The 13,443-nt window shown below is 41.6% G+C and overlaps 1 protein-coding gene across 1 annotated transcript in view; it reads left to right on the top strand.

The window, feature by feature from the left end:
* Positions 1–13,443, top strand: part of LRP1B (LDL receptor related protein 1B) — a 1,294,122-nt gene that overhangs the window by 990,459 nt on the left and 290,220 nt on the right.

Here is a 13,443-nt window from a genome sequence, read left to right as displayed (position 1 = left end):
AGCCGGTTGCAGGTCCCTCCAAACACATTGCACGATGTGACCCCCCTTTCAGAGAAAGACATTGCCCGCTGGCTTTCATAGGCTTATGACCTGTAGCTGGCCGCTCCCCTCCCCACCTAGGGATAGGGTCCCCTCCTCCTTCTCTGTTGCTGGCGTAAAATGACCCATAAAACCCCTTAGGACTCATAGCCCCAGACCAGAATGTCACAGGAAGATGGTTCCGGGGCTAATTGATCCGCTATAACTAGAGTCCAAGCATGGTACCGTTATTTGGTTTCTGTGGGGAGATATGTATATATCCCCTTCTGGGCATCCTAGCCTCAAACAAAGCCCATGGGCATGTTCACCGTGGCCACCGGGACACAAATATGTATCCGGTTTGCACCTGCGATGGCCGGGCGATTCATAATTTCTTATGAACTGTAGGTGCCAACATGTCTGGAAGGTATCATTGATCCTGGCAAGGGCTGATACCTCCTGCTGGGGGTTTTCCTGCAGTATCCGTGCTGTCTAACTGGAGGTGTGAAATGTAACCAAATGTGGCCTGCTAGGAGTTTTCTGCTATCTGGCTGCGGCTTTGAATCAGGGCCCCCCTGCGGAGCTTGATTTACTCTGCCATCTTTAAGCAAATGGTGGGTGTGAGGACATGGCTGACAGTAAATATTAATCCATATTAATCACACTGACCCTGAAAGGATGATGTCACATTCGGTGTGGGAGGGAAACACCACAATGAACAAAGGAGGGAAAGGGGTGAGAGAATAAGGCCTGGAAACTAGGGAAAGGAGATGGACACCTCCTAGTAAAACCCTAATCAAAGACCTGACTAACTATCAGTATGGACAGACACCAGAGGTAGGTGAGTTCATACACCGGATACCTAGTGTCCTAACTTACCCTATAGGATCCTGGTACTAATGTCTTTGTTTTCTTTTTTTATATTTCCTAATGTTTTGGGGTCTTCCCAAATTTATAAAAAAAAAAGAAAAGAAAATAATAATATAGTGTTGGCTACCTTCTCCTCCTACTCCACCACCGCTTCCACCTACACCGCCATGTCCACCGCCTCCTCAACCTCCTACTCCACTTTGACCTCCGCCTCCTAGTTCAAGATCATTATTTAAATTATATGTTATTTCAATTCATTTTCCTATCCACATTTGTTTGCAGAGCAATTGTCCTGCTCTTACCCCTATTTTACTTCCTTTTTCAGCCCTCTATCCGTTTCTATGACTTTTTTAGAGCTATTTTAGTGCCCCAAAGTTTGGAACTCCATTGACTTCAATAGGGTTCGCGGTCAAGTTCCGGTCAAGTTCCGGTCCCGAACCCAAACTTTGCGGCGAAGTTCGGCCGAACCCGGTGAACCCGAACTTTCAGGTGTTCGCTCAACCCTACATGGGACCAACACAGATGCCTTCAGCTGCCAAGTGACATGTAACAGGTCAGCCAGTGTCACAGGTACAAATCTGTTGACAGATGACCTATCTTGAGGACAGGTCATCAATATCAGAAGCCTGGATAGCCCCTTTAGTTAAATGCATGGACAGGTAAGGGTGGACAACTCTGTGCTTGCTTTTCTTTTAAACCATATAATCAATATGAGAGCCTGATGAAGCTGCATATACAGGCAGGATGAGGTATGGCATGATTAAATTCCTATTGTTATACAAATGTCTTTGCATTTTTCCCTTCTCCTCCAGCTCTTACCATTAAACTTGTCTGAAGCATCTTTCACTCGGTAGAATAACCCAATCGGAGAAGAGGAGAATGCTGTGTCAGCTAAGAATCCCATAATGTTATTGTAATTGATGACAGGGACTCTGCAGTCACCGGTCTTAAAAGCTATAAAACAAGAAAGAAGAAGCCTTTTACAATATGTACTTAACACTAATTGTACCATCAAAGCATTAATTAATTCTTTGTGGTGGGACAATACGCTCTAGCCAGCAGTAAGGCAATCAGTGATTTGTGTCAGTGGCTTTCAGGAGTCAATACTGAGTCCTGAGATGCATAGGAGGAGGTTATTTTCTTGATGCCTCCGGGGTCACATTTCTCTAAGATTGTGCAGGTTTTCTATAAATGTGGACAATAGACAGGACACAATGGACAGTATGTGCAGAATGAAATGGCATTTGACGCAGTGATAGCTAACTAGCCTTTTATTTCCAGGTGAAGTACATCTCTACAGGTTAAAATGCTTTATCAGAGGTTTCCCTCTCGAAGGGTGTTTCAGGATCCTGAAACCATGGTTGCTTTCTCCCAGAAACATCCCCAACACCTATTCATAGGTTGTGTCTGGTATTGCAGCATAACTGAGCTGCAATACCACATACAACCTTGTGGTGAGCTGTTTTTGGAAGAATATAGTCATGTTTTTGTATCTGTACAACCCAGAAATGATTCTAATAATATTAAGTTGTGCTTATTTATTCATAAAACCATAAAAATAAAAAAAAATGTATCTCCACTCATGCAATACAATCCAGACTTTAATTAGACTTTGATTAAAGGGAATGTGTCATCTGAAATGATCTATTATTTAAATCACATTTTTATGTTAAACATATTTTTAAGACTTTTTAGTTAGTAACATAGTACATAAGTTAGTTTTTTTAGAGTAAATCTTTTTTATTGGTGTTTTCAATGATTGGCCAAGTAAGCCATATTTTGCAAAATTAGAAAAAGTAACCATATACGCCTATACAATAGGCTTGCTGAAAAAACATTCAAATACATCAATGGTTTGCAGTTTACGCAATAGTATAAGAGCATGGTCCTCAACATTCGGACCTTAATATCAAAATATAAAGGGTAGAAGGGGGTGAGGGAAGACCAGGAAGGAAAGAGGGGGGGAGTGAGGCAGTCTAATCTCAGTTCGTCCTGATTCAAAGGGCCCTTCTATCTTGGTCATATTGCTACATAAGTTAGTTTTTTTAATTGTCTATGTCCCTATCAATATGAAAAAAAAAAAAAAATCAAAGGTCCTGCAGTTTTCACATGGGCACTAGGCTGAATGTATGTCAAGACTTCCTGTTCTTTGAGAGAAGTTACATGGACCATAGACACAATCGAAGCTGATCTCATTGACTTCCATGGGAGAGTTTTCTACACATGCTCTGTGACCTGATCGCCTTTTGTGAAAGGCTGATCCTATGTTATCTAATAAAGAACAGGAAGTCTCAAGATATTATTGTGTGGGTGAAAGGTTAGTGCACTTTGGGAGTTGGATGAACCTTCTTTAATGGTATCTCTTTGAAACAATGCATTTTGTAGTGTAACACTCGTTTTTCTTGTTGTGTCTGGCGTTTTGCTCCATAATAGTGTGCGAAGATACTGGCACATCTGCAGATATGCCAGTATCTTTGCACCCCTCAGCGAGTTCTACTGCCAGGAATCTAATATATATGATCACCTTTAGGCTGGGCCTACACGATACCGGTCTCACGACCAAGGATCACTGTGTAGTAGTGCAGCCATAGGACTAAATGGGTTTGTAGTGCAACTCACAATTAGCCACAACTATGACCCCATAATCACAAAAAATCCAGCAGGGTTGGATTTTTTTTTTTTTTTTTTTTAGCAATTCTGGGGTCATTGCAACTCCATTGAGTTCTATGGCTACACTGTTGCACAGTGATATTTGGTCGCTTGATAGGTGTTGCAGCTGAGATCACCATCAAGAAACAGGTGAATTTCTAAAAATTGGTTTTGGTTAAGATTAGTCTAAATCGACCAAGAGATTTGATTCAGACACAAATCCTTTCTACCTGAATCGAAAATACTATTAATGCATGGAAAATCTCCCTCTCTTTCTTTCTCTCTCTCTCCAGAATCTAAATTTGTCCCCAAATTTTTTTCAAGATATTCTGATTCTAACAAATACAAATTCTTCAAAAAGTTCTGATCAAATTTTGAGACTAAGGAATTGATTTTCTCATTTCTAGTCCCAACCTTTCAATACTGATTTCATCTTCCTTTCCTTTTTTGGGTGGAGGTTGTTTTTTTTTTCACCATCACATGTTCCTTTTTAAAAGGTTTTGAGAACTTTTTTTGCTGCAAGACAAAATCAGTTGTGTCTGCTTTTGCAGAAGCCCCTTTGTTGCCAGTTTCTGTGTGCAGCCGTTTCATCTCCTACTAACACTTTCTCTTTTGTCGTTATACCAAACGGATTTCTTATCCTAAAATCATTTATAACAAAGGATCAGAAGTGCGTGTTCTTCAATTATTGATTTGTTGCTTGTCTATTCTAAGAGAAAGTCAGATGAAGATCAGAATGAATATATTTATAGCTTGCATCCCTCCTTTAGGATGTAATCTATCTTCGTTAAATCCAGTAAAAGTGATAGATGGTATTTGGCAGTGTAATGATGTGATCACTCTTCCATCGCCTCTGTAAATCATAAGATATTGTCTTGTTTTATGTAGATATTTAATCAGCTGGTCTGGTCCCCATTACTGATGTATTTGGAGATGTCAGAGCAGGTGAATACACTGTATTTATTCATTCGGCACATTCATTTAGACAAATGTTCTAATTACAGTAAGGTTTCATGCAATGGCAGAGCCATGCCCAGCGGACCTTACACGGCAGTGCATGGAAGCAGGACAGCCTCAGTGCACTGCCATACAGGCTCTACCAGACTCCAGGGGTACAGAGATATTCTTCCTTTAACACCAACAATCCGTACCTGCCAGCTCCCTTTCTCCGATGGTTACAGCACCTGGACTGCTCACTTGTAGAGGTAAAGAATAATTTAAAAAAAATTAGATTTGGCAGCTTCGCTGAAGTTTGACAAGAAATTATATTTGTTCTGAATTAATTTGTCATGAATTGCTATGTTAAAACCCCATTCAGCCTATTAACCAATGGGACTGTTTTTAATGGCCATTCAGACAGAAGTGCACTAGTTTAACGGGTGTTAAAAACGATAATATGCTAGTGCAATATGGCCATTTGGGTTTAAAAAAAAAAAATCACTCACCTCATCCACTTGCTCAGGTAGAGGCAGTCCGCTCCTCTCTTGAGTGAAAAAGATCTGCTGCATGACCTGATGTCACTGCATGCTCCTAGCCTCTGCTCTTGTGTCCCTTCAGTCTGTGCCCACCATTATCTCTCTGTCCCTTCTAGGTAGGCACAGCCATGGAATAACGTTGTGCCATCCACTCCATGGGCCAGAACGCACACATCCTATTCTGCCAGCCTACTGCAGAGTGAAGGGTACCTGAGCAATAGGTTCTTTAGCATACTGCAGAGGGAAGGGTACCACCTGAGCAAAAGGTTCTTTAACATGCTAGTCCCCGTGAAGGTGTACTACTTTCCATTCTGATTTCCTATGCCCAACCTATGCCTGTTTTCCAGATTTGATTGGATGACCTGACCTCTGCCTGACTCTCATATATTCACCCTGGGCTGCCTGTGACACTCTGCTCGCTGACCTGACCTATGCCTGACTCTCATATATTCACCCTGTGCTACCTACCTCAACTTTTGGCCTGTTGGTTCCTGTATAGGGGTTTAAGGGTGAAGAACAGGGGGCTCTTTAAAAATGTCCTTAGAAGAGGCCTTAAGTAAAATCTGTTCAATAAAACAATGGGGCCACATCCACTGCATTACACTTCCCTAGAAACTATGCTTCTACCTCCATACATACAGAGTCTCATGGAATATGCCATGAAACCTGAGGCATGCAGAGGTACAGTAATGCCTTCATGCACTATGGCAGCTAGATTATGGCTCCATAAAAAATAAAGGTGTAATAGGGCTATATGCATGAGCACTAAGGTTGGGTTGAATTGCATTTTCTGCAGTATGTTTTTTTTTTTTGCTTTTCAGTTGTGTCTTGTGTCTAACAGAAGTATACCGTGAAACTTATAGACCATAAAGAAAATTATACAGCAATCACCATGTTCTTAAATGCCCATTGGGCCCTCTAAATCACAGGAAACAATTCAACTTCTACACCTTGTATAGATACAAAATGAGAGCTGGATGGACTCCAAACCAGAATATTTCCCTTTTATTCACACAAATGTATATGCAATATTTCAACCACTTGTGAGGTCTTTCTCAAGCTTGAAAAGATCTCAGTTTGGGTTGAAACGCTACACATATTTGTCTAAATAGAAGTAAAATATTCTGAATTTGAATAATCTCTCCAAATATATGCATATCTTTAATTAAATAAGGGTGTTTTCCGCAAGGCAGCCATGTTTAAGTTGGCTCATACGAACGTGGTATGCGGATCTCACATATTGGATTCTTTCTACAGATACACCACTGCACAATGGCAATAAATGACAAATGACCAAAGACTGTCCTGAGCAAGGAAAAAATATCTGGATCCCCAAAATGAGTATGATTTATTAAGACCATACTGTAAAAAATAAAAATAAAATTTGTAACCTGAGGTATCTCCACTTAAAGAAGTTCTCTCACCATAATAGATATCATAAAATTAATACAGCTGCTATATGGTCCAAGCATAATCTAATCGGCATCTCCCATCACAATGTTTTAAAAGAATGTCTGTTTTAGGTGCAAATCAATGCATCAGATTAAGTAGTAAAACCAAAAAAGATCAACTGTTGGAGTAAGGTTTAATGTAAAAATACACAACTGTGACATATAGGAACCACTGTGTCCCATTGCAACCACTTATAGAATGTGTCGGCAGATAAGAACCATTTGGCCCATCTCGTCTGCCCAATCAGTGTTACTAGTGCATTTTATAGACTTGCTAACTTAAAGAGGACAGGTTTCATGAAAAAACATTGCCCTAACACTCCTTGAATAAAAACTTGCCAAGGCTCAGCTGATCAGTATTGATCCAGATACTGAAACCCATGTGATTAGCTGTGACCATATATTTCCTCTAAGAAAAGAATCCCTTAGGTGAATCCATAAGTGTTTTTTAAAGGGGTTCTCCAGAACTTCAGTATTAATGGTTTTCAATACTGTTACAGCAACGGCTCTTGGTCGCTTCTGTTCTGCCTACCTTGCCTGGTCGGCCTGGACCAGCCTTCTGCTAATCATCTGGTCTGTGGGCCGACAATAGCTCGCCTCCTCGGAGCTCTCCTCCTCTGCCCATAGGGTGTTCATGTGCGATCCCTCTGGCCCTTATAGGGCCAGAATGTGCACACCCTAATATTCATCAGCCAATGGCTGCAAAACTTGGGATACTTAAAGCGCCTTCCCCTGTGCTTGTACCCTGCAAACATGTTTGTTCAGTTGTCTGCCCAAGTACCAACTTTCTGCCTGTTGACTGGATTCTGACCTGACCAGTGCTTCACCTCCGTATTGACTCTTAGCTGTATGGCTTGAACTTGGACCATTTACTGTATCTGCCCTGGCCTTGGCCTTTTCCTGAATATGGTTCCGCCTGGTCCCTTGGTGCCCTACATCAGTAACGTTGACACCTGTGGGTCAGCTGTCAATCATACAGAGACTTCTTCAAGAGATAGTGTCCTGGTGGTTCTCTTGCAGCAAATTCCAGATCTCTGTACAGGAGTTAAAGGGTGAAAATTAGGGGACTCACAGAATAACACCCTTAGGATTTGCACAAAGTTAAATCTGTTAGTTGACACAATGATCCCACCACTGTACCATATATTATATTGCTGAGGGTTTGACGTTGTCTTCATTGTATCGCATTATATAGGTTGCTCCAATGGAACTGTAGTGCAGGGAGCTACAATTACAGACACAGACACCACCACAAATAAGGCCCCATCAGTCAACTAATTGGCAAGCGTGCCAGGTGTCAGAACCACCTCTATCTTATACTGATGACCTATGTAAAGGATTGTCTTTCTGTATTGCAGTCCAGGAATAACCCTTCAATATATAGATAAGATTTTTATTGGATAAGTAAACTGGAAGAAAAAACATTGCTCGTTTTGATATTCTCTTTTTCAGGATCAATAGGATGTTCATTTTTGAGGTGTAGATCAATGCATATTTTTCTATTTAGTCTGATAGGAAGCAACTAAAAAGATGGTTTAAAATAAGCAAGATGAAAATTTGCTCAGAAAGTGAACAATGATCGTAAACAAAATGGCAATTATTATACTAGGGGTTGAGTACCTGGATTTTGTCCAATTGGTCATGCACTCCTCCTTCAGTGGCAGTTTCAGGTCTTATTGATGAATACAATGGCACAAACAATTTAATCTTTAAAGGGCTTCTGTCAGCCCACTAAACCGTTTTTTTTTTTTTTTTGGTTAATAATAATCCCTACACTGCGAGCTCCCTATACATAAGCTAAATATTCATTTTGGTTCAGTAGATTTAGTTAAAAAGCTATTTTTATAATATGTAAATTACCTTGCTACCAGCAAGTAGGGCGGCTACTTGCTGGTAGCAGCCGCATCCTCCGCTCCTAATGACGCCCCCTCTGCTGTGTGATTGACAGGGCCAGGGAACGGAATCGTTCTCTGCTGGCCCTGTTTGAATTCCAAATATCGCGCCTGCGCCATACCTGTCTTTAATCGGCGCAGGCGCACTGAGAGGCGGCCGCTCTCTCGGCTGCTCCATCCTCAATGCGCCTGCGCCAATGACGTCACATCTACAAAGTGTAGGGATTATTTCTTAACCAAAAAAAAAATATAACGGTTTAGTGGGCTGACAGAAGCCCTTTAATAGGACATCATGCAGAAAACCTATGTTGTTGGAAATACCGTCCTCGGTTTGCTAGAAATAGAGGTCTACCTCTGATTCATCACCTAATTGAAGAATAACCTTCCCTCTATCCATCACACACATGTATTCTACCTATTCTATGTATAACTATAAGAGTCAAGTGTGATATAATATTAAGGATGGGGATTAATGATAACAGGCAGGTATATATATTCAATAAATAGTCAATTGAGGACATTCATCAAACATTTTATGCAAGAAAACTGGCGTCAAACAGTTGCTAAGTTTGCCCATAATTTTGCCTTGCTTGCCCATAATTTTATTTGACCTTTTTGGGGAAATCTGAGGCTCAACTTCAATCCAAGCACGGGCGCTATACAATGGATGACGCTGTGCATGGTAAGCTGCGAGGAGGCCATGGCGCTTATGGAGACTCTTTAAGTATTTAATTGGCAATGACGGTAGGTGGACCCCTGCCAATATTATAGTGATAACCTATCTTGAGGATAGGTGATCAATATATAGATCCCAGAAAAACTTTTTAAGACCAGTGTGTAATATGCCAGCCTTAATAAATGTTGCAGGCCCCCAATATTTTTGTTTTTTTACTTTTTTTCTATTACTTTTTATCCCACGCAGAGTAGCTGCTGTAGTTATCACTCAAATTACAAAGAATATAAGATAAAGTAACATCTGTTTCATCTCTGTGGTGGTACAAGTGGCTTCTTGCTGACTTGGCATGAAAGTATCAGCGGATGAGAATCTGTCAAAGTCATTTTGAAAGAAAGGTTTAGGAAGCGTCAGGAATAATGAATCTGTACTTCACAGATTCATTCAGGTCTTGGACTTTCTCATACAGTTATAAACTGTTAAGATGAAGGTCATTTACTTTGAGGCTAGGCTTTTTGCATAAGTGCTAAAATAACAAATTTGTGTTAAGTCCTGCCCGCCCGTGTCATTATATTAATAAATGTCAAGTGTTTTAGTTGCAAAAAAAAAGAAGACCTTTTGAGAAATGTTCTCTGTTGTATTAATAATATCCTGGAATCTGACATGTTTCATCAAAAATGTCCACAGCAAAACTGAGCCGATGATATTAAAATACTGGCGGCTCATAGTTAATTAGATTTCTGTATCTGTTAATATAAGAAAATAACTATCTGTAGGATATTGAGTTATGAAGTACTGAATAAAAATGTACCTGTCATTATATTTTTTGGCATATACATATATTTTTTGGGCGACTACATGAAATTGTGTAATACAGTATTTATTACTTGAGGAAAGTAGCATCACCTTCAAGCGGCATGTAGTTCTCCTATCTGGGCCTGGAGGAATACTCTAAATTTTCAGAAATCCATTAAATCCTAAGAGAAATCCATCTATAGTGAAACAATATTTATTGTCTGAGGTTGGGGTGGAGGGGAGAAGAGGGAGATGAAGCAGTAGCATCCTTTCCTTAGTGTCTATGTGAAGCTCATGCTGTGAGAGGGGGAGAGTGGAGGGGCAATTACGTTACCATCTCTCTGCCTCAGTCTGTGTGTGACACTGCATTATGGTATCCAAAATATAAGAGTGAATCTGAATCGCTCATACTATGTTTTGATCTAATAACTGCTTCTCAGGATAATTAACATTGCTTCAAAGCGCAAGTAATGGTATAACGCCCCCTATGTTGCTATACATGAGGCAGAAGTATACATTTTGATCAAAAAGCATAGGCCCACTCACCACGACAAGGTTTCCTCCTCGAGTGGGAACCTACTCAAAATTTGGTGCAGTGCTGCGCGGCGACCACCAACACCACAGAACCGCACCAGCAATCGGCGGGACCCAGCAGCCAAACAGCGCCCCTGCTGCTTGGCAAAGCCACCCTGATACTGGGTCCCACCAACCCACCAGCACAGCACCAAAGCAACAAAGGGACAGCACCGCACCATGTGAACAGTTGTCAAAGCTCACCTTATCACATGCGCTCAGAAAACCCTTATGCAGACACCTGCTAATTAAAATCACCTGGACCAAATTGGGAGGAGTGCTGATACCAGAGAGGAAAAAAGGGACAGATTCTCCAAAACATATCCGCAGCACCGCACCAGCAAGCGGCGGGACCCCTCAACCAATAGTGCCAGAGTGGCTTTACCAAGCAGCGGGGCGCTGTTTAGCTGCTGGGTCCTGCAGCAGCTCAGCGCCAAATGTAGAGTAGGTTCCCACTGGAGGGGGCAACCTTGTCGTGGTGAGTGGGCCTAAGCTTTTGATCAAAATGTATACTAATGCCTCATGTATAACATGCAACATAGGGGGCGTTATACCATTAATTGCGCTGAGAAGAGATGTTAATTATGCTGAGATTCACTCTTATATTTTGGATATGTTTTGGAGAATCTGTCCCGTTTTTCCTCTCTGATACCAGCACTCCTCCCCATTCAGTCCAGGTGATTTTAATTAGCAGGAGTCTGCATAAGGATTTACAAATCCCTACTACCTCTCAGTTGCAGTTCCTGATAGCATGTGATAAGGTGAGCTTTGACAACTGTTCACATGGTGCAGTGCTGGTGGGTTGGTCGGGCCCCGTGCCAGGGTGGCTTTGCCAGGCACTGTTTGGCTGCCAGGTCCCGCCGCTTCCTGGTGCGGTGCTGAGGAGTCGGTGGTTGCCGCGCAGCACTGCGCCAAATATAGAGTAGGTTACCATTTGAGGAGGTAACCTTGCCGTAGTGAGTAAGCCTATTCTTTTTGATCAAAATGTATACTAATGTCTCATGTAAAGCATGCAACATAGGGGGCGTTATACTATTAATTGCTCTGAGAAGCGATGTTAATTATGCTGAGAAGCAGGTATTAGATGAAAACATAGTATGAGGATGTGCAATCCAGATTCACTCTTATATTTTGGACTGCATTATAGTATGTTCACATGTTGTGGATTCTGTCCAGAATTTGGATCAGAGATTCCACCACCGATGGGTGCCAATGCCTCATTTTGCCTGTTTCCATTATCATCTAATGGATTTTATAATCTGTAGAATTTTCATCTTTCCTCATTGAAAAGCCACTGATCAGGTTCATTGAACTTCAATGGAGCTAATCCTCTTGAGAATATGCATGTAAATCCAAGGCATAAATTTGACTTCCAGCCATCAAATTTAGTATTTCCTTGAAAATCACTTAAATTTTCCCATTGCAAATAATGACTTAGATAAAGGGTGGCGGACAGAAGAGGGGGCATTTGAATACCCGAAGTGCAGCTTTATCAAGGGCAACAGAGGGGATACAGTTTTCATTGTATAATTTACATACTGTTATTTTTTTGACCAATGAAGCAGTAATAAAATTAGATAATATATTCTCAAAACATAAACACCAAAAAATAAATTCAACATTAAAGACACTTAAATGGGTATTTCCATCTGGGGCATTGATAGCATATTGCTAGAATAAACAATGTGCTTTCCTTCACTTCAGAGACCCCGTTGTCTAGATAGAAGTGGGTCCCAGAGGTAGGACCTGCACCTTTCTAACATTAATGACATATCCAAATACTATGTCATCAATGTCTTAGATGGGTCAACATCTTTACTCCAATAAATCCATTGTGATCCACAATAATCTATATACCATAATTGTTCAGAGCTAGCTCAGCTGAAGGTAATGATACCTTTCATTTAGCTCTTCATTGCATTATTCTAGAGAAAAAGTACTTTAAAGTTTTAATCTATATGCAAATGATCAGTTAAGTGCACCGAGGGTGGGCTCAAGCCACTCTGTGCACCTTCACTCCTCTTGTTTCCTCCATCAGCCCCATCTCCCTTCTTCTTCTTGACAGGACCAGGTTCCTGCATGGTCATTTCACCTGGTCCTATCAAACAAGAAGGAGAAGGAGGGTCTGGAAGAAGAAGCAGGAGCCCCAATAGAGCACATAGTTGCTTGAGCCCACCCATGGAGCACTTAAGTGCTAATTTGCATAATATTTAGTACTATTTCTCCAGAATGAAGCAATGGATCACTAAGTGAAAGGTATCATTACAATTATCTAAGCTAGACCTACAAGGCATTGTTTCTGGTTTAACAATGATCTCCAGGTCACAGACACCGGTTAACATTTCAAACCCATTTCTTTTTTTAATTACCGTATTTATCGGCGTATAACACGCACTTTTTCCCCCTGAAAATAGGGGGAAAATGATGTATGCGTGTTATACGCCGATATAATGTTAAGAAGCCATGTTTTTACATACCGGAGGTATAACATTAAGACGGCGCAGCGCCTGCCGCAGCTCCCTCCTCATGCGCCGCCTGTCCCAGCTCCCTCTGTCATGCGGCGCCTGCCCCAGCTCACTCTGTCATGCGCCGCCTGCCTGTTCATTCATAAAGTGAGATAAGCAGGCAGGCGGCGCATGAGGAGGGAGCTGGGGCAGGCGGCGCATGAGGAGGGAGCTGGGGCAGGCAGCGCATCAGGAGGGAGCTGAGACAGGCGGCGCATGACCGAGGGAGATGCCGGTCTGCGCCGTCTTAATGTTATAACTCCGGTACTACAGTAAGTACCGTACAGCGCGTCTACAAGAGATCAGATTAAATGTTTAACAGTTGCGGGGCCCGGTGTATTAGAGTAGAGTCACTGCACCGGGCCCCGCCATGAGTGTCCCCGCCTCCTCTCTCCACACTGATCCATCTGATGGGGGATCTGTAGATGACACTTATGGGGATCTGTGGATGACATAAGTGTCATCCACAGAGCCCCATAAGTGTCATCCTTTTACATTATTTACCTTATAAGTGGTAATAATATTAATTTAAAAAAAAGTTCT

Source organism: Bufo gargarizans, chromosome 8, assembly GCF_014858855.1.
Source record: "Bufo gargarizans isolate SCDJY-AF-19 chromosome 8, ASM1485885v1, whole genome shotgun sequence".
NCBI lineage: Eukaryota > Metazoa > Chordata > Amphibia > Anura > Bufonidae > Bufo > Bufo gargarizans.
Note: the sequence above shows the minus strand (reverse complement) of the source record. Positions and strands in the feature narration are given on the sequence as shown.